Here is a 27,534-nt window from a genome sequence, read left to right as displayed (position 1 = left end):
AGAGGAAAGCAGAGGTGGGCACCACTGTAAGGGTGGAATTTGTGACAGCTACCCAAAGGAGATCATATCTGAGCTGTGTCTTGAAGAACGTGTATCAACAGACATCCCGAGGTCACATGTCCAAAATGGACTCAATCTTGCTTCCTCCTCCTCCCCCGCAATCCTCCTCTTGTCGCTCAGTGGTGACCTCGCTCTCCCTGTGGCTCAGGCTATACACTTTGGCATTATTTTTGACTCGTCTTTTTCTCTTACACCCCATTTTCAATCCTTCAGCAAACTGTACCCGCTGTGTCTTCAAAATATGTCTGATGAGGCTGAGATAGAAAAATTACCTCGTCCAAATTGTGTGTCATGGTGATGCCAGAATGTGAATCCAAACTCGTACTCCAGAGTCCATCCTCTGTTCTCCTCCCCAAGGGTAGGATGGATGTTGAAAATTTATTGTGCTTGTAGAGTCTGATGCCATGAGAAGGGAAGGATTAGGAAGTTAGACTCAGAAGTAAGGTGGGATCCGATCATGGAGGCCTTTAAGTTCTAGGTTAAAGAGCTTGGATTTTGTTCCACAGATGTTTAATATTTTTAGACTAGGAGAAGGGCAGAATCTAAACTTCACTTCAGGATGATTCATCTGGTCACGGAGTGTGAGATGGCTTGAAGAGGAGGCCCGTCGTGAAGTGGAGCCCATTTCAATGGTCTGGACAGAAACACTGAGAGGTTCAGTGAGGGTCATGGCCTTGGAGCTGGAAAGGAAGCAACAGAATTGGGCATTTCAGGAGCCGACTAAACATAAATTGGAAATTTATTGGCTTTGGAGGCAAGGAAAGAAGACATAAAGATAATGATTTTGTTTCCACTTCCTTGAAGTATAATTTACATACAAGAAATGCTCTGAGATTGATATTTTCAATCTATGTGTATGAGAAAAACAGTGATGTCATTAACAGAGCTTTATTTTGGAAGGAAAATGAAAAGTTCTGTTGATTTTGAGCTGCTCATGGGTCATCGTGCTAAAGTTAGATGATATGAGAATATCCTACCAAAGTTACAGATGTGAGAATAAAGAGGTTGTGGTTCAAGTTACAGATTTAGTAGCAAGTCACTTAACTTTCATATCGGCATTATTTTGGCTAAATAATCTGAAATTCCTCTGCCAGTAAACACCCAGACAATCATATGTAAAATTTCATATATGAACTCAAGATTTTCTGGGTGTTTACCGAGACTAGGTGTGTATATATATATATATATATATACATATATACACTTTTGTATTTATGTATATGTGTGTGTATATATATATATATACACTAGGTGTTTATATACATATACATATACATAGGTATACATGTACATATATATGATATATATACACATGGTATACATATGTATATAAGTGTATAGATGCATATATATATTAAAAACTATTTTAATTGCAAAGTTAGACTCCCAAATTAATAGGATCCAGAAACTATGAAGTAGAACCATGCGCATAAAACTGAGATCCTCAAATGGCTATGCCAAGACTGGTAGTTTCAATTTAAAAATTGTGCCCATAAGAGATGGAAACTACTAGGGAGCTTATGTTTCTTGTTGTTATTTCTGCATAGAAAAAAGTCTCCTCAAAGGTTTTATAACCACAGTAGTGGCCTCATACTACTTTGGGTTTGAAATGTATACCACCTATATGGTCCAGGATCCACAAGCCAAAAATTACTTAAAAAGTGAACCTAGGTTGGTTATACTTCTGGGACATCTAGTAGAATTAAACACATGAGAACCATAGTTATACACCCTCACCCAAGGTTACACCAGACTCCCTCAGATAAAGTCCAGCTGAAGATGTGCTTGTACAAGGAAAGACTCCAATATGAGCAATAGTCACTGAGAGAGTGCATTGTTGATAGAAGGGGGGAGCAACAGCAGAATGGAGTAGAGTGAAGAGCATGGAATTGGACATGCACACAGGCAAAACCTCAGAAACAACATTGTCAATCAGTGCATAAATGGATGCAATTCACTAATCATGAACAACTGATTGTTATTACTACATTTCAGAAATCTAGATTATGTTTGTACCTCCCACTGTACACTAAAATCAATTAAAGGTGGTGAATTAAAGACCTATAACTGAGCAGCAAAACTTTTAGAAGATACTACGAGAATGTATTGCTGATCTTATCGTAGAAAGCAATTTCTTAAGTATGATATCCAAAGCACAAACCTAAAGGAAAAGATTGATAAAATTGACAAGATTCAAATGAAGATTTCTCTATAATGAGAGATGGCTTTAAAAATTGAAAAGACTGAAAGAATATGTTTGCAAACCCGCAGATCCTACAGAGGATTATTATCCAGAATATATGATGAAGTTCAACAACTCAACAGAAAAGACAAACAAACTAATTAGAAATTAAGCAAACTATATAAACAGAAAATTTAAGAAGAGAAAACCTAAATGGTCAGTAAAATATGGAAGGATGTTAGCCCATTTGATTTAATGCAGATTAAAATGGCAGTGAGATGTAGTTTGACACCTCCCACCCTGACCGCGGTTAGTGTGGAGTACAAATGGAGAGGTGAGGTGCCCTTGTACACTGCTGATGAGAATGTTAATTGTTGCATCACTTTGGAGGGCAATTCAGCTGATGCAGTGATACCGAATGCATTCATACCCTATGATCCCAATGCCACTCCTGGGCACATACCCAAGACACTAGAACCTAGAGAGACTTTTGCACAGGTACTCGACAAGTCATAGAAGTGAAAGGGTGCAGAGAGATTCAAGAAAAGCATCAAAGATGGGTCATTGCAGAAACTCTACATGAAGAAGAGAGGAAGGAGCGGGAGAAGAGCATCTGCAAAGATTGGAGGAGAGCTCAGAGAATATAGGTCAGTGCCGTCAAAGAGAATTTCAGTGAAGAGCGTTGGTCAGTTGTATCCAATACTACTAAATTGAAGGAGAATGATATCTTCAAAAGGGCTGTGGAATTTGTTCATTGGGAAATCATCAAGGAAAATTTTGAAATAGCTTTAAATGAAGTGATGAGGGCAGTACCACAAGGGAATAACCCAAGTGTATTGAGATAGGATAGGAGTCTAGAGTGGTAGTTTCAATGAGGTGACAGGCTTAAGAAAGCTAGAGAGATTATTCAATAAGTTTGGTTGTAAGAGAAAGGAGGAAAATAAGTTATTCTCCTGTGGATAGGGCAGGATCAAGGGAAAGATTGTTTTTTTTCTGGAGATGTGAGACTTGAGCTGTTTGTAAAGAAGCGGAGAGAATAAAGATGCAGTAGGGACAGAAGAATGTGATGGAGTGGGGTCCATATCTGTAAGATTTCATTTCTACTGCAGAAAAGATAAAAAAGGGTGTCCTTGTGTACTTTCAATGGGATTTTTTTCGTGTACATTCCAAAGTAAGAAGGCTTTGAGGAAAAGAAACACTAAAGGGTATACAAATGCTTAACAAGTATGATTTGAGGACCAGATTACACTTAAAAATATTAGAATATATATATTATATATATATATTGCTTTTAATTTCACTCATTTCAAGACTGTTTCTTTTGTTTCCTTTTGGTTTTCTGTTTGTTTGTTTTTAGTCAGGCAAGGAAATGGTTTCACTATAAGAACTTGGAAACTGATGGGTGGAACGTTTTCTGACTTTTCTTCATAAAAGTTTGGCAACAGTTCAGATTTACCTTGTGGAATGTATTCTATGAAACCATGATGTACTTTTATTCAGAACAAGGGTTTTGTTTGTTTTAAAAAATCTCTTTTCTCTTCCACTGTTGGGAGAAAGTCTGGGAAAAAATTCTATTTGTATTTTCTTCCCATGACATTTAAAAATTATAAATACACTCCAGTGGTCTTTCTTTTGACACAGACAGAGCTGGTTTACTCAGCTTCAACTTGGCTTCCTGCATCTCAGCTACTTCCTTCCCACAGCCCAACTTGTGCCCCCCAGACATCATTGTGGGGTCACCTAGCTCAGCCTTGGCTGGCCACATATCATATCTACTGACTCTCAACTCAGCACTCAAAACATAAAGGAGCTAAGAGTAACCCCAGAGAGCTTAGCTTCAAGGCTTCCCTCTGAAATCATATTGTAGCAACAACTTCAGACTGATATGCAGAAGTCTGGAAGAAATCCTCTTTCTAGAATCCCAAGGGGGATGTTAGGACCTGGCAGTGGCAGTATGAGCATCCTCCTGCTCTCTGTGTTACCCACGGATTTCTGAAGCTCCTCCTTCTTTCAGCCTGAAAATTTATGCCTTTGACTCTTTACTCTCCTCCTTCCCTCTCTCTGTCCTTCTCACCATATCCTAGTAGAAGTATCAGTCTTTTCCTTTTCTTGTCGTATATCATTTTCTACTAGTCATAGAAGAACAATTTCCATCCTCTTAACTGAAAGGAAGCCCCTCTATTCTAGGAGAGAAGAGTTTGATGTGAGTCCTCCAGGATTATTTCTGGATATGCTAATGGGGGTGTAAAGTATTATATCCTTTCTCTCTCAACAATATGTAATTGTCAAGCTCATTGTCTCACTGCAAAATCTTATTTTGCTGCCAGAAGTGAAAAAGCTAAAAAGGAAAAAAAAAAAATCATACAGATTGCTAGTTCTACTCCCTAAATTCAATCTCCCTATCTTGCATTAGCAATAGAATTTTTAGCCAGGCACATTGCTGCTTAGCTAGACCACATTTCCAAGATTCCTTTGCGGCTAATTTTGGCCACAAGGTTAAGTCCTGGCCAAAGGAGTGTGCAGAGTGATGTGTAAAACTTCCAGATGGTGACCTTAAAGGAATGGATGAAATTCGCCTCTCTTTGGCCCTTCTTCCATTCTGCTTCCCCAAAGATGGATGCAACGTAAGCCACCTTTGAATGTGGCTAAGCATAACACCTTCATAAGGACCAAGAAACAAGATAAAAGGAGAAGGCTGCCCTTCTGGCCTTGTTCTCTTCATCCCACAGTTATATGAGAGAGAAATAAATTTCCATCTTACTTAAGATACTGTCATTTTTGGTTTGATTATAGGTTCTGCTATAGTAGCTAAACCTATATCCTAAAAAATATGTACATTGATAACTTTCAAAACATTCACCTCAATTAAATTAAGATGGAGTAATAATATTTGAAATCTACAAGGGTTCTCAAAATATAAGTCATGCAGCCCAGCTGAATAAATGAGTTGTGAATCAAATGAAGTAACTGGATATAAATAGAAATATTCTTGAACCTTTAAATTACTTAAAAATTAAAGTAACTGTACAAGCTCATTTAACTTGATAACCTGGAAGCCAGACTTATCAAAAATCCTTTTTTGTTACATTATTTTTAGTAAGCATGAATTTGAATGCCTATTCTTACATTGCTAATTCGGGTTGATTCAATGATGAAGAACCTATCTGGGGACAATCAAACAAAAAAAGTGATAATAGAAATAGAAGAAGCTTTTGCTGGTATGACTAATGGGTGAGATTGCCTTTGATTATTAAGAGCCAAGTATTAGAATAGCAGTTTCTGTGCTTTAGATGTTGATAAAAACAAATTAACCTCAAATTACTTCAGTGAAAAGTTCGAAATAAAATCTCGCCCTCTTGTATTTATTACTTTATGGATGGTGGTGCAGAAGTTAGGCATACAGGAGAGCTATTGTTTCATTTGTAAAATTATATCCATTTTTGAGATCATGGTCACAAATAAATGGAAGAAAAATGGTGTCTGCGTTCCAAAGCGTTCTCAGGCTCATCCCCGGAGAGTTAACTGGATGCAATGTATTGTCAGAAAGCTCTGGGGGCTACTTGTTCAAGTTGTGCTGCCGTACTGATTAGAAGATGTTTACAGAGTTTTAAGAAGCTCTCCCTTGAAAGGATCATTTCCCCAGATCCTACAGGAAAAGATTCTTTCAAGGCTGAGGTCATCCTGTGCCACTACATGCCTGAAGCTTTAGAGCTGAACGTTTCCAAAGACAGATGACCTTGTCATCTTTGGCTATTTATGTCTGGTCATGTGGTGGTGTGTGGAATACTCGCCCTCTCCGCCTTCTCTCTCGGCACTGCATGATCCTTGAGGATGGTGATTCTAACTTGTCCTGTTAACAGTATGCCTCTCCATCTACGAGAAGGTAAAATGTTTTCTTATTCCAACCACTTCCATTCCAAACTTCTATCCTTAATATTACCTAGACTTATTCTAGAGATTTTAAACTTGTGGTAACAAGTATAGAGATGTTTTGCGACTTGCCCAAAAGCTAGGGAAAGAAGATGTAAAAGCACCATGTGTACTTTTCATCTAATGGCTTCCCTTTATTCTAGATAAAGCCCAACATCCTCACTGTGTATGACATGGCCCTGAATGACCTACGTCCTTTCCGGTCTTGCATCACTGCTTCACTTTCTCATTACACTTCTGCCTTACCAACCATCTTTCACTTCCCTGCTTCCCATCCTTACATGTGCTGCTCCAATGCTCCTGTCCACCCCATCTTCCCTTACGTCCATTCAGGACCCATCTCAGGTCCCATCTTAAGGGCAGTTTTTTGTGCTCCCCCATCCCAGGTGGGCACTACTGTTATTCATTTTCATAGCATTCTGTGCTTTTCCCTTGTATTTTAATTATAATTAATTATTTTAATGATTATTGGCTCAACTTCTTTGCCTCCACTAGACTGGAAGTTCCGGAAATGCAGAGACCCCCATGTGTGTATTTTGCTACTGTATCTCTGCTGTATAGTAGTGATGTGGTGGATGTTTTGAATGAATGAATGAATGAATGTCTTCTAGGGTTCACTAAACCTAGGATTTCTATAGATTTCTTATGGATCTATGATGTGCTGGAAATTCAGAGTTGAGAAGGATAGTCCAATGCCCAAGGACCATATATTTTTTTCAGTTTTTAACTCAATATCTTACTTTGAACCCAACTAAACTTTTGGATTTAGAATTCACCTGTTGGGAGGTCATTTTAGTAATCCATGTATGGGGGGGGGACACGTGCCTGATATACAGAAGCAGCCATTGGCATGTAATGGAAGGCAAGTTGTTAATGTTTAAGAAAAGACAAGATTTGTTAACTGATTTGCAATGGGAGTTGAAATTACATGAGGGGAAATAAGGGTGGAGGCAAGATCAGGAAGAAGAAGGAAAAGGATCTGGATTTAGAAAAGGAAATAGGATGAGGGAAAGAGGCAGGAGAAGCAACAGAAAACTTAGCCGCATGGAAAACAGAGATCAATCGATGGATATGCTAAAGCAACTCCGTCTGCCTGTGGAGAACTTCAGGAAAGTGGATTTGGTACATTAGTGGGCATGGAGCGAGACCACAGAGACTGAAGACAGAAAAGAAGGAATAGTCAGAGAAACTGCAGGCCACCCATTGGAGATTTCACCGTGAACGGAAGGGGAGAGAAACGACTAGGTGCCTTCCACATACAGACCCCATGACTCTGTGAAATTATGTGGTGACTATGACCTTTCTTTGGGATCATTTTTATGGTGTGTGACTAGCAAAAGGAAATAATAAACCCTGGTGGAAATCTTTTCAGGATTTTTCAGAGACCTACCCATGTTTCAAGGCAGAGGGAACGGAGCCAGTGCAAAGAAAAAGAGAACGGAGCTAGGGAACCGGCCTTGAAGAAGAGAGGGATGGTACTTGAGAGGTAAGAAGGAGAGGCGACCCAGAGCACTAGGGTCATCTAATCTGGAGAGGCTTTCTCCTTGAGTGGGGAAGGAAGACCGGGCACTCTTCCCCAGGCCACTGTGTAAAAACACTGACTTACCACACCTGTGCTTTAACAAATATTCACATAATTCTGTGCTAATTTGCCTTCCCCTATTAGAATGGAGTCCCCATTCAGGTCCCCAGGCCATGCCTATCTCACTCACCAGTCAGAGTCTCTAGGAACAAAGCGAAGGGGAGCATGACGTAGGAGAAGCAGGTGAGTGACGTCCCACCTTCATGACAGGGGACATGAAAAATACTTGAGATTAGAGAGCAATGGAAATGATCGTTAATTTCCCATGGGTGTGGGAGAAGAGCAGAAGGTTTTGCTAATTATTGACGAAGCACTCTCTGGTCTTCAGGGCACCCTGACTCTGAATGCTTCATTCTGGGAAGCTTCTTAGAAGAGAAGAGATGAACAGAGCAGAGCAGAGAAGAGAAAGGAAGAGAAGAGCTGAACAGAGCAGAGCAGAGCAGAGCAGAGAAGAGCAGAGCATATTACTTAACTGTGACCCTGAAAGTAAATCAGCATGCTGAGGATGTTCAGTCTGCTTGACATTTTGAGAAATAATGTTTTAAGAGAATCCTTCGCAATTTTGTGAAAGAGGACAGAAGAGGCAAGTTGTGAGAATGTAAAAATCTGTACAGATTGCCAATGTCCTAACATCTTTGTGATAAAGAGACATTATATTCATGAGGAAGGTGAGTGAGGGAAAAGATGGATTTAAAGATGATTTCTGGCTTTTGTGAACAAATCATATTTCTTATTCACTAAGGCTTGAAATGGCTCTCAGTCGTTAATAACTCCTTTCATGCCATATATCCCAAGATACTTCTCAAAACTGTAAGATTGCCACTCGGTTATACACAAATAGGTTAAACTTTTTTTTTTACAAGTTTGAATCTAAATGATGAAAATTGACGTTTCATCTTGCAAAAGAAAATGAATTGCAGATCTCCTAAATAAAAACTTACAAACAAAATGCAAACGTCTTTGAATCTGAAAGCCTACCAGTGAATAACATTGGGGCTTTGCCAGGGGTAGACTTTGAAGCATTCTGTAAAGCTTTAATAGAAAAGAGTGTCTTTGAAAGCTAAGGAAGTTGTAGCACTAAATATTTTAGTGGTGATTTATGGACAATGTTAAGAAATATGCCTTTCCTTTAATAAAAAAAAGTCCTGACACTTAGTAAAATGATGAGGATTTATGTGCTAAAAGGTTTTGCATGGCAGCTTCTGGGTAATAGATTCATAAATATTTCCCTTTTTTAATTTAAAAGTCAAAATGAATTAGAAAAAAGAGCCAAATTAAAGGTACCCAGTCAAATAGAGAAGATGAAGTTTGGGTTTTACCTGACCTCACAGTCTTGGAGCCCTGTACCTAGTTGCCTCATCAAAGGTAGCCAGAGATGACCTTCTAGAAGTTTCTCTCTCGCTCACACACATGCATGTATGCACCCGTGAGCTTGCACACAAACAGAATACACCAACATTAAAAACGTTTACTGTGTGAAGTTTACTTTAAACCCTGCTTCTCTGACCACTTTCCATTTACGTTATCACTATTATTAGTCTTGTACAATATGATGTGCCCACAGTAAGAACTTAATTTAAAACTGATACATAAAGTGTGGATTATGCATGAAAAGAGTTAAGAAATAGTAGCCGTGACCTGCTTGAAGAAATGACAAAAAACAACAGGATGGCCATGGTCCTTTGGTCAGAATGCTGGCTCCCAGTCACTTGGACACTTTTGTGTTTCCTGATTCAATTCAGCCCAGATGCTCTAAGTTCTTCTTTCCTTTTTACTTCTGTGGCGGTGGGTGTTGCTGGGGACTGACGAGGGCAAGGAGAGTGAATGAAACAGAAGAAAAGTTGGCCACACAAATACAATACCAGGGACAGGGCACTAGCACATTGGGCGGAGGGAATGAGAAGTTGCTCAAGCCACACAAAGCAACTCTTGTTCCCATAGAAACCAGTGTTTAGTTGAATGAGTAGCTTGACTCTGCTAGCCCCTTCCTCTTTCTTTTTAAATCTCTGTTGGAGATGCATTGTCTTCCGGTTACTTTTGTTTTAATAAAAACAAAGACTCTGAAAAGAAAATGCTCCCCACCACAAAGCAGCTTGCTTTACAAGCTAATGACATATATTCCGGGTTGGTTTGAAATCTGGCTGGATCTTCCCGGATCTGAGATCTGGTACCTTTTCTTCAAGCAGTGTACTGACGGGCCACCAAGAACTGTGCCAGGCTGCGATTGGCAGACTAATTTGAATACCAATGCTACTCTGGGCTGGCTTCCAGTTCCAGGGCGGGAGGCAGGCAGGGCTGCGATGGCGCTCAAGATGCAATAGTGGTTTCTGGGGAGAGGGAAGGAGTTCTTCTACAGTGAGGAGCTTCCTTCCTTCTCTTACTCCCAGGCCCCTTCTTTGCTGGGTTATTGGCAAGTCTACTTTCTATTCTTCAAGGATTAATGCCTCAGTGCAAGGGGAAAATTGGCAATTAAAAAACCCCCCAACACTCAAAGCCTGGGATTTCTGTAGCTTTATCATTTTCCAGTTAGATTTCATTAGGATGCTGCTGAAGAGAGAGGTTTGGGGCTTCTGTTGTGTTGTTAGAGTTTAAAACGAGTAACAGGATGTTTTTACCTTTACTAGAAAAAAAGACAGGCAACCTTTTGTGCTAATGGAGCTTAGCAACCATCTATAAACAGGGGAACTTTCTAATGGGAAAGTGAATTACTGTAATAGCCTCTAACAAAATAATCTGCCTGTAAAAAATAAGATTTTAGGTTCCTGTGAGAACTGCTGAATTTAAGCTATTTGTTCCTTTTCTCATATTTGAAATATTTAAAAATCAGAGATTATATGCACTTAGAAAGTTTCTTTGATACCCTCTCCCCTTAAAAAATGTTTTAAACATAAGATGTTAAAGATTTGCATCTTTGATTGTGAAATATCTTGTTTGAGTAATTTCCCTGCCTCTGAGATTCTCATTAATAGATTGAAGTGTGGATTTATCTGGTACAAAAGTGACTGGGAAGTATTCTGTCTCTTCATCACTAGCAAGCAAAGGCAGTTTTGGGAAGAGCCAGCCCCGGGCATGATTTCCCTCCAGTGGCCTCACACATACTCATTTTGTTGCTCCCCAAACCCACCTGCTGCTTGCATTTGTGATTTGGGTGGCATGATGCCAGTGACACCAGACAGGCAAGGATATTGTCACAGTCTCCAGGGTAGATATAAATTGTCATCATCAGTGAATATTTATTAGGTGTTCGTGGGTATAGGGTATCCTGCTGGGAGCAATTGGGGTGAGACGAGGAAACAGAGATAAAGCAAATTCATTCTTGAGGGACAAGATGTCTCCTGCTAGTGATCATCAGCATGTCAGTTTTCTTTCTTGGTAACTGTAAAAACTGTGGCCCCAAGTTTTCTTTCCAATATTCTGACACGTTGACAAAAGGCCTGCGTTTTTGTTACAGAGCAAGAGTTCTTTTCTTTATAGAATATTTTTGATGTTTATATATGGAAAGAGTATTTTGGTCATTATACATTAAACCCAGTGCATTATAAACTCAAAATCTCAGGGAAGATTTCTCGTTCAGAACTAACCACAAAAAAAGTATTGTCAGAACGAATCAAATTGCACAGCTGAGTTTTTTATTTCTATACTAGTCATAAAAAGTGACCTTAGCAAGTTTTGAAAACATTTCTGGAAAGAAGAAAGCTAAAAGGAAACGCTAGGTATCTGATGACACCGTTTGAATGTGGCCATCTGAGGAACTATTTATGTTCGTTTCTTTCAGGCGTGCCTGTAGATTTTCTCTTTATCCAGCCTGTAAAATTAATGGCTTATTAGAGAGGGAAAAGTTCACACTCAGAATCTAAATCTTTAGCCCAATTAATAGACACACTGGGGGCACCAGATCAACTTGCATTTACATTTAAGCAGCAGGTCCTTACACATCCTCATCTCAGCACAGACGAGGCTCCTCAGGGCTGGAAGAGGCATGTGAGTTATTGGATGAACTGAAATTAGCAAGACGAGTCAAACCAGTCTTTTCCAACCCCAATTATCCAGTGGCCCAGAGTACTAAGTAAATACAGAGGAAGGAGCTAAGGGAGGCAGGGACTTGCTGAAGAGGGTTCAGAAAGAGGAAAGGGCTCGTGGAGGTACAATTCTGGTTGCCATCTGGGCTGTGGATGGGAATGCTATCACTAACTGATCGTCTGTATATCACAAGTTCACCTTCCACACGTCTCCACTAACATGCCTTTACCATGCAAGCCTTCTACAGATGGAGCCAAAACTTGCTGTTTTGCATACGTTTATTTTCTTCGTCCAATGATTGCAGTGCCTGAGGTGCAGGGTTCGATAACGTTTGCTAAGTAAAACAAAGATTCCCACTTTCAGTTTTTTGGTAGACTACTAAGATTAGGCTCTCCATTTAGTTTCACTTTTTCTGATTTGACTTTTAATAAAGGCTTGTCCGGGTAGAGTCATACTCTCTGTGTGTTTTGAGGCTGGGTCTTGGGGTTTGAGCGAACCGAGAATAAATAATGAAGTGAGTCCTGTAGAGCCTGTAAGCACAGGCAGTGGAACTGGAGTTTCACTCCAAGGTGCGTGGCCAGGCTGGGGTTGTTGCTTAATCTCTCAGCTTCCTGAGGCCTTGGGATTGTGCAAACCTTTGGATCCAACTTGCTCTCATTCGGCAGCTTTATTTCCAACTGCCGCTCAGCGAAGGCAGCCTTCCCAGGGGCTTTGTTCACGAACATAGTTTTACAGCCACAAAAGATGCTATGAGAACCAAAAGTTCTAGAGGGGAAACGGCACTTTCTTTTCTTCCCAGTCGAGTTCTTAAAGTCGCAACTGTTTTCTCCAGCAGACACATATTCACAGGGGTCCTGCTTCAGAGAATGCCTCCTTCTTTCAGTGGGAGGTTTTGAATTACCCACCTATCAAGACATTTGCTGAAGTTTAAGAGCTCAAAATCCTCATTTAGGATTCTTTCCAGCAGCAATATCACACACCCTTCCTTTGTGCGGTATCCAATTCAGAAGTACACGTGGTGCTTTTAAACTGTGTCAAGATATCATAATGTGAAACCAAGAAATATTACTCTGGCCTTGAAATATAGGCTTACTTAAATTATGAAGTGTTGGAAATATGAGCCTGTTGTCCCAGGTCTGTTTTCTCTTTAACTTTTGCTCCTGTTTCCTCCTTTCAGTTTTAAACATCCCTTCATATGACGCAAAGGCTGCCTTTCTATGAACACGAAGATCATGTAATTGTAGTACAATTCCAGCGCCTTTTTTCCTCTGGGAATTCTGCTGCCTCAATTAACCGGACTTCAGTGAGTATGGATAACGGGTTGGTTTGTTATGTGGGTAAATAGATATTCATTTGTGCGCGGTTAGCTGCTCAGAATCTGTCAGTGGAAGTTTCCGTTGGCAAACAGAATATGTAAGATGAGAAGATGTAACACATCAAAAATCTTCATAATTCCAGTTGCCACATCCACAACAGGGAGCATATCCTCCTAATTTTACCTCTCCTCCACCAGCGCGTGGCATTGTTGACCATGTCACCACCTACCCCTAAATTTCTAACATGGCTCTGACATACCTCCTCCTTTGAGGACTTCCCTGCTCATGACCGGGTTTGGTTGGTGGATGACGTATGTACATTTCAGTGAATGAGAAGCACCAGTGGACTCAGTCTAAGTCACTGATTATATACTGATTCATTTGCTGATCAGTTTCAGCATATGAAACATTGATTTATCCTCTGAAAAGGGAAATAAGATAGGTTCGGGCTTGCAAATTGCTTATAGTCCACCAAGGCTCATAAAAGGGTAATTGATGTTAATATCATAATTGCAGTAATGGATATATATGTTCAAAGTGCTACGGAAACACAGAAATGTTAGCTATGGATGTGGCTGTTGAGAAAACCTGGAAAAAGGATGAAGGAGCTTTTACTATCAAAATAAAAGGAAAGTATTGGTAAGTTTCAGTGGAGGGAGAAGATAGGGTTGCATGATGACTTTTGTGGGTCCTTTATTCCATAAAAAGAAGATACATATTGGGGCTGTCCCAGCAGCTGAGTGGTGAAGTTCACATGCTTCACTTTGGCGGCTCGAGGCTCTCAGGTTTAGATCCCAGGCGCGGACCTACACACCGCTCACCAACCCATGATGTGGCAGCATCCCACACACAGAATAGAGGAAGATTGGCACAGACGTTAGCTCAGGGACAATCTTCCTCACCAAAATATATATATATATGTTAATATTGTTTATTAACACATTTTATTTGACCTAAAAATTCAATTTTTCTTCTGATTTTAAAAGAACTTAAAACCTTTCACAAGGCCCTAAAAGTATTAAGTCCTTGGCACAATGTTCACATTGTCCTGGGAGAAGAAAAAGGGAGGGGGAAAAAGAGAAAGAGAAGAACCAAGCTGTAGGGCAAGGACAAGGAAAAATATTCTAGAAGCAGGAAAGTAGCTGTGAGAGAAGTGGAGGTCAGAAAGGAAATGATAAAATAAGTTCAACAAAAAAATAGAATAGAGGCTGGCCTGGTGGCATAGTGGTTAAGTTCATGCACTCTGCTTTGGCAGCCTGGGGTTTGTGGGTTTAGATCCTGGGCACGGACCTAAGCACACAACTCATTGGGCCATACTGTGGCAGTGTCCCTCATACAAAATAGAGGAAGGTTGGCATGGATGTTAGCTCAGGGCCAATCTTCCTCACAAAAAAAAAAAAAAAAGAATAAAACTAAGAAAGTGAGATTAGACAGAGAATGGTCCTGGAGAAAAACAAAATGGAAAAGTCTTCCAGAAGCTCTTTCCTTGAGTGCTACAGTTTGTCTTTCCCCATATGGGTAGCTAATGGGCTCCAGTTGTGACAGGCACTGGTAGGGGTGAGGCCTTGCAGGACAGGTAGGTATGGGTTGGTTGGAGACCCAAGGGGAGTTCACCAGATGAGACAGATATCAAGAAACCAGGCCTGCCGGAAGAGGCTTTTTCTGTGTATAAATAAAAATAATCTAGTTTTTCTTCTACAAATGGAGTCCTGATACAAGAAAGAAAATGATAGAACCGTGTTAGAAAAGCATTACACTTAAGATGGGTCATTTACGCCTTTATATTTATCTACATCTCATTAGATTTTCACATTGGACTTCATTACTTGTATTTTGATGCTGCTTCTATTGCTTATCTAAAAAAGCCTTTCATAGTTATAACAGATTTCATGTACTTATTTATTTTAAATTCACAATAATCCCATGAGGAAGACATCACCATTCTCATTTTGTACATTAGGAGCCAGGCTCAGAGTTTGTGACTTTCCCAAGGTCACATAGTTACATCATTTTGGAGGGGTTACATCACTAGAGGTGTGTGTGTGTGTGTGTGTGTTTACTTGGCACTGTCGTTTTATGGAACATTAAACATAAAGGAGAACTGATGTCACACTGATTCAGATATCCTTTTACACTTTTTCCCATTTTTTCTCCTGTAGTTACTTACACATTCCCAAATCTGCCTACCATTTTCATCCTTCTCTTTAATGAAAACATCGTACCCATCACTGATTTGACCTTGTTGACATCATAAGTACAGAACCATGAGTATGCTGTTATTCCTTGAGAACCTAGGCATAAAATTTGGCATAGCAAATGTTTGTGTTTATAAAGTTTTTCTAACACAGCTTGGGATTTTCATGTTTCTGTTGATGACATGCAAATTGTTTCCCTTAGCATGCAGAAAATCCAAATGTAATTTAGGAAGCATTTCTTAGAAACATCCAAATGTACTGAAGGTTGTCACATTCAATGCATAACTTGGCAAGTTTTATTTTTTTCTCCTGTAAAATATAATCTTCAAGGCATTGAGTGCTCAGGAAAGATTTTTATGCCTTGGAGCTGAGGAGTTTTGCAAAGAGATTAGACCTCAACGGGTGGAAAGCTATTTCCCTTGGCTTCTCTCTGCTTCATGCCCAAGGAGAGTCCCATGAGTAGTTGTCATGCACTTGCTTTGAATCAGTGAGAGATCAGAGGGAGACGTGAAATGGTTATTGTTGACTCATTACCCTACAGGAAAGCAGTAGATTCCAACCACACCCAACTGTCAGCGGCTAGTAACAGAAACAGGGCTACGTCAACCCTGACCCTCTTCCTTAGGTCTAGCTTGACGGAGCCCCAGAAAGGTTCAACGGACTAAGATTAACTTGGAATTTCAGTAAATCTTAGCTTCGGTGTGCTAATGTTTTCTCATGTAAAAAACTGAGCCCGACAACAATGTCTATGCTATGAATTTTGCAAATAAACATTTCTGTAATGCAAGTCTTGTTGATATATCCTCCTGCTTACAGAAAGGAAGTTGAGAGTTCAGGGCCCTTTGAAAAAATATACAACATCTCTGGGTCCGTCATTTAATAGAATGGCTGCTAACTCACTGGGTGATTCTAAACTCGCATCTGTATTTTCAAGTCTGCAAAATGGAAAGTCACTAAATTTAAATAATCAAACTTGCAAAGCTCCATTTATTCAATTAACAATTACTGACTGGATCCTCACTGTCAGTGTGATGCTGGATACAGAAAGCAATAAGAACTTGCCCCACCCTCAAAAGCCCTCAGTCTAACTGGAGACAAATACATGATAGCAATAATAAAAATATAATATATTCTAAACTTTAATACAATATGATACCTTCTAAACTCTGTGTACACTTTCTGTACAAGTAAAATGCTCTTGAAGCAAGGAAGAGAGAGAATTAATCCTACCCAAAGCACCAAATTGAGGAGGTGACATTTGGAAGTAATCAATAGACAGGTGATTTGTACAGAAGGTGGAAGAGAGCTTTCCAAGGAAATGGAATGGGCAGGGACAAGGGTAGGGGCATGGTATCTTTGGGGGACTTCTAGGACTCTAGTGAGCGTGGAGCAAAACATGGCGTGTAGTTCGTGAGAGTGGAATGGTAGATTGGGGCCAGCTGGTAAAATACTTTCACCGTTGTATTTCCATCTGTGGACCGGATGCTGGAGCCATCTGAGGTGTTTAAGTAAGAAAGTAGAATGATCAGAGTGGCCATTTCGGAAATATATCCATGGCAGCACAATGGAACAGGGTTGGAAGGGAATAATGTTGAGTCTGGGAGGCTGGTTTGGAGGCTATTGTATTTGTGACACATTTTCACCGTCACAACCAGAAAACTTTGTATATAGTACCAAATCGACTCCACGAGATCAGATCCTTGTAGTCTAGCCACATACTCTGCCAAACCGGCCACTCCTCTCCGGTCCACTGTACATTCCCTCCCACTAGCACATAAAACAAAATCCATGGTCCTTTACCATTTCTGTAATTCCCCAAGGAGCTGGGTTGGAAGAATCATATCTAGACCTTATTCTCAGGTCATATGTGTTCACGTTAATCCTAGAAATCATGCAGACCCTTCTGGTTTTGCTGACTTCCTTGCTGTGGTCTGGGACACACATTCACTCTTATGAAAGTTTTAGCCTAGATCAAGTGAACCTATGCTAAATTTTACAGCGGTCACTGATTTCTCAACCTGTCCGTCAACTCCCAACGCACATTCTCCACACACACCAAAAAGAGGTTATTACCAGTGATCTTTTAATTCTGTTTTTGGTTTATTTGAATATTCAGGATTTTGTGGTTGGTTTGTAGTGTTAAACAGCAACAAAGCATCATCAGCCATGAGTTGACAGTTTGGGTATTTTTTTCCCCTTCTGAATTGTGTTCAACAAATTACATTTACATAAAATTGTCAGGCATTCAGAAATGTTTAACCAAAAAGAAAGCTACTACTGCAGCATCCAGCTTCTTGTCAACACATATGGTCAGTGATATTCCATTTGTTGAGATGTTTTCATCTCCTAATGAGTCTTTAAGGATGTGCAATTTGCTTTATTTGCTTAAGAAAGAGGGAGAGAAAAGGCCCAAATGGGCAAAGCTCCTTGTGTTGGATTTATTTTTTACCAGGTAAATACCGAGGGGAACAATGTCCTTACAGCTGATTCCAGCACGAATTATCTCTAGCACTTGTTGCCCCTTTCCATTGGTGATTGCTTAGACGTGAAGCAACTCAATAGTTGCTTGTCTCTTGATATTTCTTTTTCATTTGTTCTTTCCTTAATATTTTTGCAGGCTATTGGAAAATTCTTTAGCTAAGTTGGTATGACTGGACTCCTTGGATCTCCTTCCCTTCGTATTTTTACTGTTGTTTCAAATTTTAGATAAATTCACAATGAACAGAACAATGATGTTTCTCAAAAACCCCTCACCCAATTATCTAATCGTAATGTTCGTCTTTAAATGTGTGTCTAGTTTTTTCAGTCCCTGATTTCTTTTGTTTCCGTTGAAAATGTTCTTCATATTTAATTACCTTCACTAATTCCTCAGTGCTTAGGTTGTTACATGCTTTATTTTGGATTTTTATAGAGTTCAACTTGCCCTTTTTTATGACTGATTTTCCATTTTCTGGGAGTTATCGAGTACTGCACGTCGATTATGCAAAATCTTTTGAGCGCTATCACATTTATATTTTATTCTAAATGACATTGTTAAAATTAGCAAAATTGGTCTATATCTGTAACTTACAGTCAAATTGAAAAAAGAGCATAGCACTTTGGCATGTTCAGAATATTTACAGCCCTAGAGATTTCTTCCAAGCACAAAATGTGTTCGAGAGCACAGGACAGCCTCAGAGGCACAAAGATAAAAATAACTGAATTATTTCCATTCACTCTTCTGTTTGAAGTATAATGAAATAAACCCAGAAATAAAATGAATAGTAAAATGATGAATTGGGAATTGAAATTTTTTCAGTTTTCCTCCTTAAGATGCTCATCATTTGGAGGCGGTTTATTGGTAAATTTCCATGTCAGCAATAACTCTTGATTAAAACTAAAAAAGAAAATATAATGTACAGGTTTTACCAGCCAAACGAATTGTTTGATATTGTACTTTAGAACCACTATGAGTATCTTTCTTAGTAGTGCATCTTTTTTTACCCTCATCTTTGATTTTCAGCAGGCTACACATAAAATCACACAAAATCCATAAGAAACATAAATGCTTTGAAGTTCATTGGGCCAAACATCAAAATGCCGTTTAGATATCTGATTTAAACAAATTTTAACTTATAATAAAGAGAAGGAATTCCAGCATGGGGCCACAGATTCCTAAACCAAATAATTTTTGTGTTTTAACTAAATTCCCTGGACTTGGAGCCTGGAGCCTTCTTGGAAACCTCCATCTGCCTTAACCGACCTGCTCTGGACCACTCTGAGCCCGTGGTTCAGGCCCAGGGCTGTGCGAGAGGTGCTCCCAGGAGCCAATTGTACATATTTCTTCCCAACTCTGCATCCAATGGTCTCATATTGGTGGCTTGAAATTGGCCATGGTATTTATACCACAGATACAGGCAAATTCTACATATCAGAGCTTTATTCCCTGAAAGAGATGGTTTGTTAAGTATTTGTCAGCATACCTCTGTTTCTAGCTGGTATTCAGGGCACTATGTATTTGAAAACCCTGTGATGATCTGATTCTATGGAATGATTTATTCTCAGCTCTTCCTTGCTGCTAACTCTGTGGCAAACTCTGGAGAATCACGTTTGGTCTCCGAGTCCTCCAAGACGATTGGCTATGGGACTGGGGAGTGGCAGACATGTGCCTTGAGGAGCTCTGTGGCTCTGTGTCCTCTCTTTCATTGGGGCTATCATTCCACCCAGATCCTCACTACTAGCTGCTACAAATAGCCCATGTGACCTGCGGAGGCTTGCCTGGGCTAGAAATGCCCAGAGACATGGAACTCTCTCCCCTCTAGTCACATTTCCCAATGAAAAAGACAGGACTGAGAATCAGTCCAAGTGAATGCTCCCCTTGTAGGAAAATACTTGGTATTATTGACTTACATTGCATTGTATTTTCCTCAAATCTGCCCCTGCACCTGTATACCTTGAACGCATTTCAGCAGTGACTTTTCCAGGGCAAAACAAAAGGTAAATGAAAGCACAAAGTATGCGGGAATAGCATCTTTATGTAACACAGATTTTTAACGAGATCAAAATGTAGGATAAAAGTAATCATATTCCCAGAATCATCTACACGTGATTATGGGAAAATTAGAGTGTAGTCCACTTGCTTTACTTGTAGAGATAGTTTTGGCATTTCACTGAAAGACTGGCAAGGGTTTGACTGACTGGGGAGATGTTTCGTGTGTATGTGTGTGCACGTGTATTACACACAAACTCTCCTAACGCTTGGGAGGGAATGGTTGCACTTTCTTGTAAATGCCGTCATTTATTAGCCACTTGCACCTGTCACGCTGCACATTTCTTTCCCAGTGGGAATATGTGCCCCTCCAAACAGTCACCACCTCCTGCCACTGAAGCAAGAGAACACTGTTGCATGCGTCCATTAAATCTATTTTGCATCTTTGATCTTCCCGTCTGGTGCCTTTATTTGTCATCTTTCCAACTCTTCTGGCTAAAGTGGTGCTGTTTTCACTTTGAACCAAATATTTTTCTCTCTTTACAACCCAATTTTTAAATATTTTAAAACATTTTCTTTTGTTTTGCCTTGATTCCTTTTGGGGGAGGTATCTATGAAGGGGATCCGGGATACGGGGTTTAAGAAAAAATAACCCAGATCACGGATGTGAACTTCACTAACACACAACTGTGCCAAAACAATGCGCTTCTTTTATTTGGGGATATTATTTTTGAAGAGTTGTATTTGTCTTTCATCTCAATGGAAGTAATTTCTTCCCATTTATTTTCAACTTCACTTTCACATTTTTGTTTTTCTGCGCTGTTTTTGATAGAAAATTGGCATACTTGAGTTGGCAACCACGTAGGGAAAATTTTAAATCCTTTTAATTTTTTCAATGTGTTATAATTTGATAATTATTTTATAAAAATACTTAGTTTCTAAATGTTTTTTTCCTTTGGGTTCTCTTAGCTATATTTGAAAATGTACCCATGATAAAAACTAATAAAATTCTGAGCACAGATTTCTCTCATAGCAATATTCTCGAACCATGATTATACTTTTTTAATTCTGTGTCCTAATGGGCCAGATGATATTTCTGGCTTGTTATTTGTTGAGCCATCTTAACCTTGAACGGGCTTCAAGTCCTTCACAGTCAGACTAGGGAACAGCGCCCCCTGCTGGAGGTTCTGGGGAGCAGGTTTCCAATGGAAAAGGGAAGGTCCCTCCCAAGAGCTGGGAGGCTGGGAGGCTGGAATATAACCACTGACGTGAAAAAAATGGATGGCATGCTTTTGACTGACAGTATGAGCCAAAATAATCTCAAAGTATTTTTTTAATAACATTTCTTTTCCTTTTGAAAATTTGAATAATAATGGCAGAGACCTTGATCTATTTACATCATCTACTGTTTCTCATATTAATACTTCCTGAGAGATTATTCTTTAGGTTGTTGATCGGTGTGCAGGAAGAAAAGGACTCGTATCCTTAAGTGAGTTTTGAAAATGGTGGATTAAATCCAATTAAATATGATCCTCTTTTGCAGAACTTCTCAGAGCCTTTAGTGCAAAAAGAGCATTTCAAACAACACAGAGTTTTCCCTAAACTTGGTTGACTTTTATTTTGCGATACATTTTTAAGTGTTTTTGGAAGTGTGTCACAGAACATGAGTGTAGGTAGTCCATTGATCTTCATCTCTCATTTTTTTGCTGAGAGCTCTGTTTTGAAGAATATTTCACTTCAATTTTATTCTAATATTATGATAGTATGTAAAATGGAGGGCTATTTCTTATCAACATTTTTTATTGCTGTTTTTAATGCTGAGGGACACAGTATTTTGCACTTAGTCAGTAGTTTTGTTTTTTTTTTAATTTGTCTTGAGCCTCTGACTTTGTTCAATGTTTGTGCTGGTCTTATCAATATCTTTGTTTAGATCTAAGTTCATCCATATTTCATGAAGATTATTTTTCCTTAGTTTTGATGGACTGCTTTGTTTTAATAATTTGCAGTTTTTGAAAACAAGACTTAAGAATTGTTTGCATCTCAGATTTGTAGACAAATGAAATACTCTATATAGAAAAAAACACACTGGTCTCATAGAGGTACTGTGCGACCAAAACCTTCTTATAAAATCAAAGAGTGTTTGAAAAGGAAAGTATCTTATTTGTATGACTACTACAATGGTTTTCTCTTAAAACGTCCCATTTTAAAAAGATTCTCCTGGGACCATAGATAGATGCATATCGTTTTGTGAGTGTCACTGAGCAAGGGGGATATTTTCTAGAAAACAGGTAAGCTATCTCATGAGAGAATTTTACTCTTGCAGGATTTCCAGTTTGAAATATTTACAAGGCTCTAACTGTTTCAATTTCGTTTTAATAAACAAGTGTTCTTGTCGATCTTCTGATGGCTCGGTAGCCAGTTACTAGTTATAGTATCACCTAAAACACTTTAACCCAAAAAACAGTTTTGAGTTCAGAATCCAAGTTTTCCCCCAGGGAATAGGTTCTGTTGGCAAAGCTTCAGCTTTGTTCTCATGAGCACCGGGTCACGTGGATCCTCTTCTGTTTAATTTAGGCCACTGCAAAATGTGGCGCAAATGGTCAGAATTATTAGGGTCATGCAGTGCTTACTGGATTGTTTCCCTTTGGTACATTCATTCAGGAAAGATTCTCGGCTTTAGGAAAAGAGCTGCTTTACGCAGGAGGAAGAGAAAATTAATTCTCCAGTCTTAAATCTCCCCTCTCAGTGATGCGTCCTGAAGTTGTAAATTCTACTCCAACCCTGCTGATTCCAGGTCAGGAGACGCCGGATTCAGCTTCCTCCTCAGAATATTCAGGTGGGAGAGAAACCTGCCGTCTGTCCTTCTGAGCCCAAGAGGATTCCACCCAAAGCTTCCAGACGGGCCTTCAGGACTTCCCAATCTCCTCGTGTAATCTCTTTCAGGGCTTCGCAGCTTACTCTTCAAAAAGCTTTTCTTTGGTCTGTTTCTCCTTTAAGAAAATGCAAGATACAAATATTTGATTTAAATCAGATCCACAAATGTTAGATAATTGTTTCTCCTCTTTACTCTGAAAATGTATTGGATTCCTTCAAACAGATGCTCTCAATACGATGGATATTAAATAGAACGGAAAATTCTTGTTAAGCCCACACTGTTCAGCCCGCCGAGGCACCGTATGCCTTTCTATGCTCTGCTGTCTTGTTAATGAAAGGCTGCTAATCCCACCAGAGCTAGAAGGACGCCTGAATTTCCCCTCCTGCTTCCAAGGAGGGCTCCCAGACCAAACCAGAAAGTCCTGGCAATACTTGGGACACACTTCTACTGACAAAATTATTCACTTTCTATCTGAATTTGAAATTAACTGGGCATCCCCTCTTTTTATTTGCTAACTCTATCCACCCTAATTCCAAATGACTTGGGCTCTGACAACACAGTGCTCTGGACTTTTGAAAAATGACTTTTATTCCGAGGCCAGGAAAAGGAATGCAAAGGCTGTTCTTTTTGTAATCAGCCAACTTCATTCATTTTATTTTAACGCCACAGATGCTTCTCACACCCGGCAGACACCTGGGACTCTGTCTGGAGAATTGTATTGAAGCCGTCACGGGTGGCTCTCCAGGACTTTTCCCTAAAGGGTAACAGTTCAGCTGTCACGTGAGGGTCTAAGGACTGGGCCACACCCAACCCAGGAACAGGACATCTTGTTCTGGAAGACCAGGCGTCCTCACCCTGGGGGCTCCCTCCTCTTTCCCAGCCCAGCTCCTGCTGGAAGCCCCTCAAACCTGGCGCTCACAGGCACCTCCCTCTCTTGCCTTCTCAGAATCCAGAGCTCAGCTTACGTTTGTATTCAGTGGCACCTACTCTGTGCTGAGACTCACTCCTTCTCTGCCTCTTCCCTTTCCAACACTGCAAAACCCTCGCAGGCTGGGTTCTGAGTTTTTCTGGCCTTCCCCCCGGAGTTCTTAGCAAGTGTTTAATAAATGCATTCTGAATGAATAAAAATGTCATTCCGACAGAAGTTCTAGTCACACACTCAAGAGATTTAGCCCTACAATCTGACTAACATGTTCAAAAACCTGTTTTTCTGTAAAATAACAGATCTTACCAGTGGCTCTTGTAATAATCCTTATGGAGGGGTAGGTGTGGGGGGGATTTATCAGCTTCTTTTAATACCCAAAAGATAATCCCCATGGGCTAAGCTTCATCGTGGCAATTATGTCAGTTTTTTGTTGTTCTGATTCAGATTTCTATTTCCTAAATTCTCTGTGAATGCCAGGAACTGAACTGCGTCTTCTATATTTTTTGGGTCTAAATTCCCACACACCCCCATCCCCCCTCAATATTGAAGACTTTGCCTCAGGATGGCCCTGGGTTTCTACTGTTTCTCTTAGTACTTAATCATAATGATTTATAGTTCCTCTTTCTGACTAGTGTGGAAGAGCAGAAAGAATTCTGACTCTGGAGTCAGAAAGGCTGAGTTCAAACCCTGACTCATCGTCATTCCTCAGCTGAAATCAGATCCCAGTGTCTCTCTCAGGGCCACCTGTGATGTGCTGGGGCACATAGTAGGCCCTTAAACAGACTCCAGGCTTTCTCTCCCTTTTCCTTCTTTCTGGGGTCCCCATGGCTCTTTGGAATACAGAGTAGAGGGCCTGTGGGGGTGAGTAACGGGGCAGAGCATGCCCCCATCATACCCTCCAGAGCTCGGTGCATCTATAAACGAGTCAGCCATTAAACCGAGTGTTTCTCTTCCTGGATTTTCTATCGACCTAAACAGGGCCCACTTCCTGTGCTCCTTCAGTGTTGTTCATTCATTAGTTAGGAGGGGTTTTCTGCTGGTTACCCTTCCAGCACCTCCTTTCCCACTACCTCCCTGCAAGCTTTATCTGAAGACCATCACCTCAGAATACGCATTTGGTTCCCCAACCCCCTCAGGGCTGGGAAGTGGGTACCAAAAGTGAGCTGCTGGTGGTAGTCTCCTCTTCTGCGTGTTTGAGGAGAGTTTGCATGTTAGGGCAAGCAGATCCACCAACAAATGACATCAGGCTTTCTTACAGTGGATTTCAGTTTGGGGGCTGCACATAACTTGCCCAAAGGGCCCCCCTTGGATGCCCTTAAGTCATTTTGTTGTCACCAGAGATGAGAGGATAGAAGAAATGATGCTGAAACTTCTCCCCGCCATTTCTTTCGTGGCTCTGACAAGTTTTTTAAGTGTTATAGTTTGCATTCCTGAAGTGCCAAACACTTGTTTGTAGAAATTTAGGAAAAGGGTCAGTTACACTTGGCTTTTGAAACCGGAATGGGTACAAGGCATGTTATCAGGACGAGCAGGCACCTCAGCGTGCCTGGCATCAGCATGTTGCACGGTACCTCCCTTGACCCACACAACCGCCTGCTGGGGCAAGGACTTTGCAGGTCCCCATTTTAGCGATGAAGACAGTGAGGCTTAGGAAATGTGTCTGTTGTCAGCTGCTGTATAGCAAACCTCCCCAGAATGTAGTGGCTTTGAACAGTGACCCTTGATTTAGCCCACAATTCTGTGGTCCAGTTGGGCAGCTCTGGGTGAGGTTGAGCTGGGCTGCACTCTGCAATCTGGCCAAGATGGCCTCCTGCACTTGTCCAGAGTGTGGATGGGGGACAAGGGCAACAGGGCCTCATCCCACATCTTCCAGAAGGGTGGCAGGAGGAGTACCAGGGCAGCAATAGAGGACACAGCCCAATGAGCAAGTGCTTTTCAAGTCTCAGCTGTGTCACACTTGCTATTGTCCCCTGGGCCAAAACCATCTCATGTCCAAATGCAAAGTGGGGGGGAGAGGGCATTATCCAGTGAGGTGGAAAAAGGAAGACATGGACTGACTTGGGGGTGGGGGGCAGGACTACAATCAGCTGCCACAGAGAGGTTAAGTAACTTGACCAAAGTAGCACAGCTCATGTGAGGAGGACCTGGGATTTGAACTCAGACAACTCCCATAATGACTGAGGCCTGTGGACCCAAGTCAAAGGGTGGCAGAGCTCAGACTGAGCGTTTGACTTGGGCAGCTCAAGTCAGACTTCCTGTTTAACTTTACTCAATTCCTCTTCTCCTTGCTCTTAGAAAAGGAGGTTAAAAGCTAGCCTCTTGGAAAGTCAAATCCTTGGGTGGAACATGCTGAAACAGTTCTAGAGCCTTGCTCCATCGTAGTTCATCTTGGCCAAATCTGCTTCCAGAAACCCTGCGTCGTCCATTGGTTTGATTATTTAAGCAAAAACCCCCAGCCCAAGTTTTAAAGCGAATTTTTCTTTCCATATAAATTCCCTGTAGCCCTCCATCCTGAAGACAGGATTTTCAAATGCAGGGTTCAAATTGCTAAGTGCCTTGCCTTTCTCCATCCTGGAGTTGCCAGCACGTCCTCTCCAGATGCGCACTCTCAGCTAACAACTTCGCCAGATTGATTGTGGTGTGAAAAACAGGCTCCCTTAAAGAAGGATGCTGTGGGAGCAGCTTTGGAGTTCTTGCAATTACTGTGCCTGACACCGCTGCCCTTGAAGATCAGAGTGCGGAACCTGGGGGTGCCCATACGGGCTCCTTCCTAAAGGATGAGGATGAGGTTGGGTATCTGATAGGTTACCTTCATGACACCATTTCCTTCTCCCTGTACGCATTTCCAAAATCTAATTACAGCGCATGTGACACCCTGTGACCAGCCAGAAGCCAGAGATTAATATAAAGTCACAGCAGGACAGTTTGCTCCTTGGAGCAGTTTACATGACACTGCAAATATAGTCCTCGAGGATTTGATGCTAATATTTTGATACACTCATCATTGCTGTAGCATGTGGCCCAGGCCGCCTCTCTGCCATCTGATTTAGCTCCCATGGGAGGAACAGCTCCGGTCTATTCCCATTGGCCCCGTGCAGCTCTCCTTCTGCAATTTGACATTTGCAGCTTTGGGGTTCAACCTCTCTTTGGAGGGTTTTCCCCCCTTTAGTAATGCCCCACTTAATTCTGTAGCCCCCTCCTCTGGAAGGATGTGCCGGGGAGCCTGCTATGCATCGTTGGTCCATGAGGGTGCGCTTGGCCGCTCTCCTGGCTGTATTATCTCTGCCCAGATAAGAGAGATTGTGTGTGGGCATCTGGGCATGTGAAGAGCACTTGCTTTTCTCTCCTGCAGCAGCTTTTCTTCATCTGGAACTCCACACCAGGCCCTCACGTGATGGCAGCCCCACGGAAGGCACCTGGAGCGTGCATCTGAGGGAAGAGGCAAGTGGGGTGGGGAGTGGCCAGTGGCAACAGAGCAGTTTTCCTGCTCAAGTTTGGAGGGAGGTCTTGGTATAGATCCAAAGAGCTTTGAAGACCAGCCTCTAGACTATAAAATTTCTTCAGTGACTAGAATCTCAGCACGTAAACCATCCTTTCCGCCCCCCCCCAGCTGGGTCTTCACTTCCTCACTCAGGAATGGCTTTGGTTTATAGGGGAAAATGTGAGAGAGAAAATTCAGGAGGGAGGGCAATTTCAGTTAAAAAACAAACCTCAAGTCACAATTGTGTAAAAGTTTACGGTAGGTGACATCCAACAGAACAAGGAGTGGGCACGTGTCACGAAGCCTCTTGTTGGCGAGGGGAATGAACTTGGATTATAAATGCAAAGATTTGGCTTTGAAGAACAGAACAGCCTATACCAAGTTTTAACAAACTACAGGAGACCTCTATAAGCCAAGCTGTTTAGTGTAAGCCGGTCTCGTTGGGTCTTTCTTCCCATGAGATGATTCTCGGTGCTTAAAGCTGCGGGGTGGTGTTCCAC

The 27,534-nt window shown here is 41.0% G+C and overlaps 1 long non-coding RNA gene across 3 annotated transcripts in view; it reads left to right on the top strand.

Moving 5' to 3' along the window:
• The first annotated feature begins 6,010 nt into the window (after positions 1-6,010).
• LOC103550438 (uncharacterized) overlaps positions 6,011-27,534 on the top strand; it is a 95,770-nt gene continuing 74,246 nt past the window's right edge. Inside the window, exons 1-6 of one of the 3 annotated variants that reach the window (XR_011535440.1) lie at positions 6,011-6,125; positions 7,545-7,658; positions 7,839-7,937; positions 8,083-8,422; positions 12,952-13,077; positions 22,548-23,769. This is a non-coding gene — a long non-coding RNA (uncharacterized lncRNA). Of the gene's footprint in view, positions 6,126-7,544; positions 7,659-7,838; positions 7,938-8,082; positions 9,827-12,951; positions 13,078-22,547; positions 23,770-27,534 lie in introns of those variants that run through there. The other 2 variants (XR_544786.2, XR_011535441.1) reach the window with 2 other exon arrangements.

The sequence above is a fragment of the Equus przewalskii genome, chromosome 32 (genome assembly GCF_037783145.1).
Source record: "Equus przewalskii isolate Varuska chromosome 32, EquPr2, whole genome shotgun sequence".
Taxonomy (NCBI): Eukaryota; Metazoa; Chordata; class Mammalia; order Perissodactyla; family Equidae; genus Equus; species Equus przewalskii.
This window is presented reverse-complemented; position numbering and strand designations above follow the sequence as displayed.